The sequence below is a fragment of the Danio aesculapii genome, chromosome 13 (assembly GCF_903798145.1).
Source record: "Danio aesculapii chromosome 13, fDanAes4.1, whole genome shotgun sequence".
Lineage (NCBI taxonomy): Eukaryota > Metazoa > Chordata > Actinopteri > Cypriniformes > Danionidae > Danio > Danio aesculapii.
In genome coordinates, this window is record NC_079447.1 from 3643051 (window position 1) to 3648651 (window position 5601).

Consider the following 5601-nt stretch of genomic DNA (forward strand, 5'->3'; position numbering starts at 1 on the left):
TTTTAGTTAATCAATAGTTTTCCCTTTATTAAATTAAATGGAATTTATTAACCATTTTATTTATTTATTTATTTATTTATTTATTATTAATTTTGAATTTTTACATAGTTTATTTGAATTAAAAATGTTAATGTCTACATGTTTTTTTATTTTTATATTTATTTAATACATTTTTTATAGTAATTAAAGGCAATAATCCCAGTCTGTCACGTAATTACAGCATATGCATTTCCAATTAATAGTTTTTTTTTTCTTTCATTCATTCATCATTCATTCATTCAATCGTTTATTATTTATTAATTTATCTAGGATTTTTAAATAGTTTTAGCTTTATTTGAAATTAAAATGTTAACGTCTGTGTAATGGTATTTAAATGTAATGGTTTTTATTTTTAGATTTATTTAATATTCTGTCACATAATTTCAGCACATGCATGTATTTCCAATGAATAGTTTTTCATTTAATGTTTAATTAATCAATCATTATTTATTTATTTATTATTAATTTTGGACTTTTAATTAGTTTTAGCTTCATGTGAATTAAAAATGTTAATGTCTACATGATTTTTTAAATAATTTATTTAATTTTAATTCAAATAATGTAAAATAATGCAATGCAATAAACTAACGAAGTATAAAAATCCATAACACTTTAGATTAAGTACCAATTCTACATGATTTCAATCTAAATCTAATCCTACCCAATACCTACATCTAACAAATTCCTTGATAGCTATAAATAAGCAATAAATTAATAGTATATTAAGCTAAAAGTCATAGTTAATGCTTTGTTAATATAAATAATTTATGAAATTTTTTTAGCTTTGAGTTTAAATTTATTAGACCTGAAAATTACCAAGTGTTGCCAGAAGTCCCTGCCAAAATTGATGAGTATTTATGGTATTTATTACGGCCTGATATCATGTAATTTAACAGGGTGTCCAAACTTTTGCACATGACTTTATTTGCAGTTGCTTGTCCTTTAGATGCAGTAAAACGAACACATTAACCTTTAAGGACAAGCACCCACTGTGATTTTCCTCTAGAAATCTGTACAACTGAGTCTCAGAGAGCGTTTTCTGCTGCTGTTGTTTCCGAATGTGTCTCCCGAGACTCCAGCCTCATTCACAAGTGCTTTAATTCGCCCTCTGTGTGATGTTTGCGTCTATAAAAGGTGTTTCATTAGCTCTAAGAATAGATTACAGGCCTCATTAGAGCAGATCCAGAGAGAAATGGTGGACGTGAATCAGTCGAGTTGCTCTGGAGGAAAACTGTGAATCACGGTTGATGGAATTGGGACGGAGCCGACCGCACGGACCTGTCCCACTTACCTGACTCACACTCGACTGTTTGAGCATCGCTGACGTAAATAAACACTGTCAGTGCAGGACTCCAGATGACACACAGACAGATGAAGACTAAATTATTAATGCTTTAAAAAAATGAATTTCCCTATATAGCAGATGTATCAGATTCCCACTTGTATATTGTAGGTCACCTATAGCTATTGTCATGAGCCACGGCTGCATTCAAAATGGCATGAATAATTTTACTAGTGTGCACTATGAAGGGAGCGCGATTGTCACTAAAACTAAACTATAAATAAATTACTTTGAATGAAAGTTACACATGAGAGAGACTTTTTTATTAATTATTCAAAATACCAAAGAATTTGATATTAGAATGTTGCTAAATTTACATATTCCTAATAGAGTTTTGTTAGATTGTTGTTAAATTTACATATTCCAATAGAATTTGATATTAGAATGTTGCTAAATTTACATATTCCAATAGAATTTGATATTAGAATGTTGCTAAATTTACATATTCCAATAGAATTTGATATTAGAATGTTGCTAAATTTACATATTTCAATAGAATTTGATATTAGAATGTTGCTTAATTTACATATTGCAATAGAATTTTGTGAGATTTTTGCTAAATTTACACATTCCAGTAGAATTTAATATTAGAATGTTGCTAAATTTACATATTCCAATATATTGTGTCAGATTGTTGCTAAATTTACATATTCCAGTAGAATTTTGTTAGACTGTTGCTAAATTTACATATTCCAATAAAATTTTGTTAGAATGTTGCTAAATTTACATATTCCAGTAGAATTTGATACTAGAATGTTGTTAAATTTACATATTCCAATAAAATTGTGTTAGATTGTTGCTAAATTTACATGTTCCAGTAGAATTTGATATTAGAATGTTGCTAAATTTACATATTCCAGTAGAATTTGATACTAGAATGTTGTTAAATTTACATATTCTAATAGAATTTGATATTAGAATGTTGCTTAATTTACATATTGCAGTAGAATTTTGTTAGATTTTTGCTAAATTTACATATTCCAATAAAATTTTGTTAGATTGTTGCTAAATTTACATATTCCAGTAGAATTTAATATTAGAATGTTAATAATTTACATATTGCAATAGAATTTGATATTATAATGTTGCTAAATTTACATATTCCATTAGAATTTGATATTAGAATGTTGCTTAATTTACATATTGCAATATAATTTTATATTATAATGTTGCTAAATTTACATATTCCAATAGAATTTGATATTAGAATGTTGGTTAATTTACATTTACATATTGCAATAGAATTTTGTGAGATTTTTGATAAATTTACATATTCCAATAAAATTTTGTTAGATTGTTGCTAAATTTACATATTCCAGTAGAATTTAATATTAAAATGTTAATAATTTACATATTGCAATAGAATTTTATATTATAATTTTGCTAAATTTACATATTCCTATAGAATTTGATGTTAGAATGTTGCTAAATTTACATATTCCAATAGAATTTAATATTAGAATGTTGCTAAATTTACATATTCCAATAGAATTTGATATTAGAATACTTCTCAAATGTTGCATTTCATTGGAATTTAATGTTAGAATGTTGCTAAATTGACAGATTCCAATAAAAGTTGATGTTAGCGTGTTGCTAAAATTACATATTGCAGTATAATTTGATGTTAGAATGTTGCTAAATTTACATATTCCAATAGAATTTCATGTTCGAATACTGCTCAAATGTTGCATTCTATTCAGGAAACACCAAATCACTTAATAATAATTGTAACGACAGAACTTACGACCTTAGTTGGCTAACGATGATTTTTGCAAAAGTACCCTTGGCTAGAAAAGCACAGATTATGTTTGTTAAATGTGAGCTACCACCGTCAGGGCCTTCTCTGGTGTACAAGAAAACCAAAATGAACTGATTTACACATATAAACCATGTTGCAAAAACATCCACTTAATGCAGAGTGGGATATTGCAGATGCACTGCAAAAAAATATTTTTGGCCTTGTTTCTAGTCCAAACATCTACAAATTCTTAAATAAAGAAGCATTTACTAGACAAGCAAAGCAAATAGTCCTGTTTTAAGAAGTAACATGTCACAATTAAGTGAGTTTTTTTTAAAACAATCAAAATAATCTTGTCAAAAGAAAAAAGCTTTAGCAGATAATTTTGCTTCTTGATTTAAGAATACTAGAAACAAGACAACAAAAGTCTAAGTAAGAAAGGCATTTTCTGCAGTGTGCTGTAAATAAACCCATCATCCAGATATATAATGCTGTATTCGTGCAGCCATTGGCATTAGCACCACTCTTGACCAGCTAAAGGTAATTATGAGCAGTGTTTGTGTGTATAATGATGTCTTGCTGATTGTGTGTGTTTGTCTCAGGATCTGTGTGGAGAAACGACAGAGCTGACGGAGCGCTGTGAACTCATCAGTGAGCGACTGCATTACCTGGAAAAGCAGCTTCAGACGGCCATAGACAACAATGACAAGGAGCTCACTCATATCCTTACACAGCTGTGCGTGCATGTGTGTGTGTTTGTGTGTGCGTGCATGTGTGTGTGTTCGTGCATGTCTGTCTGTTTGTGTGAGTATGCACACATACATAATACTACTGGCATTAGTTACTATTTATGTGCATACTAGTAGTTGGATATTTTAAAAAATTGCTAAATGCGTATTAAATCATAGCTTGTTATTAAATGATCAGATGCACAATTTCCACCTAGAAGCATTGGGGGCCGTTCACACATCCTGTCTTTTAAATAATCACAAATAGGTTGTCCAGGCGCAGATACAGCACAGTGAGTTGAAAACATCTCAACTTTACAAAATGTCACAAATGCACCACGAGTCATGTGATAAAAATCAACCAATAAGCTTCACACTTTGCGTGGATTAAACACATTTCAGTAATAACAGTAGACTAATTACCTTAGATGAATGCAGAGTACCCAGCAATTGCAATGCTTTTAGATTTTTTGCATAAATAAGAGTTGTATCAGAGCTGCAGCAAGGGTTTGTTAGTTTGTCATCCTTTTATGAGAACTGTTGATGGTTACCTAGCAGTGACAGATGCCACATGAGAGCGAGCACAGAAGAAATTTGTGAAAGAATTTTATTGATTTCTAATTGTGGTTAAACAGAAGAATTAAAAAAGTCAAGCTAATGAAACTGGCCTGGACAAAACTGAGGGTACCAACACTTTGATCCACATCTGTATGCATTTAAAAGGCCATAACACCCCTCTTTCCGTTCAAGTCTACCTCAGAATTAAAATAAAAAAAGCTTCATGATGGGCGTGGAGCTCTGCGAGCAAAGGGAGGAGTGGGCGTGGCCGGCAGAGCAGGGGAAAAAGAAGGCAGAGAACAACTGTTGTCATTTGGCACACAAACTGTGAGGAGACCCATGATTTTATAGTTTACAAAGTTAAAAGGCAAAGAAATAAACAGTAATTTATTGTCCTGCTACATTTCTTATTCGTAATTTCATATACACATAACCACAATTTGTTATATTATCATAAAGATAATCATGTAAACACTCCTGAATCCCGGGCCTGAATGCAGACACAGTGGATAGCAGTGCAGCAGGGCTCTTGCCTTGTCTATTCCAACTATTAACCCTGCCGGTAATATGGAGGATTTTAAACATATGCCGAACAGAGAAGCACGGATATCCACAATGTGTCTGAATGGTAACAAACTCAACTGATTAAAGACAATGTCTGCCATTCTCCAATTCTCGTACAGCTCTCCTGACAGAAACGCTTGCTGCAAAACCAACAGCTTTACTGTATCGGCCCTGACAGTATTGCGGCGAAAACTATGCAACAAACCCTGTGGAACATGGAAACAAACACATACGACATGTGCCATGCGGACGCGATCTCACCCGGTCATTGGGTCTCATACCCAGTCATTGGGTCTCACAGCTTGGCAGTTCTACCTTGCCTTCGAAAAGTAGCGGTGTCAAAATTAATAGTTTCTTCGGTGCACCGCCATGCAGACGGGACAATTTGATATCAGTTCAGTAATAATCATAACCGTTATTACATACTGACGTCATTTATCTCATATGCGCCACCATAGAACCACCATAACATCACAGTGGTTAATTTTCTCTGGATAAGCGTGTCTAGTGAGTTGCAGTCAGTTTTTCTGAGCTCATTATGGATGCGTCTCTGATGGGGTTTCTCCAGTTCGCTCTTATTGGCTGTTAGACTGCAGTTCTCATGTTCTCAGCTGGGTCTAATAAAAAACCTC

At 32.1% G+C, this 5601-nt stretch overlaps 1 long non-coding RNA gene across 1 annotated transcript in view; it reads left to right on the forward strand.

The window, feature by feature from the left end:
- LOC130239442 (uncharacterized) overlaps positions 1–3833 on the forward strand; it is a 7153-nt gene extending 3320 nt beyond the window's left edge. Inside the window, exon 3 of the long non-coding RNA XR_008838692.1 lies at positions 3722–3833. This is a non-coding gene — a long non-coding RNA (uncharacterized LOC130239442). The remainder of the gene's footprint in view (positions 1–3721) is intronic.
- The last annotated feature ends 1768 nt before the right edge of the window (positions 3834–5601 follow it).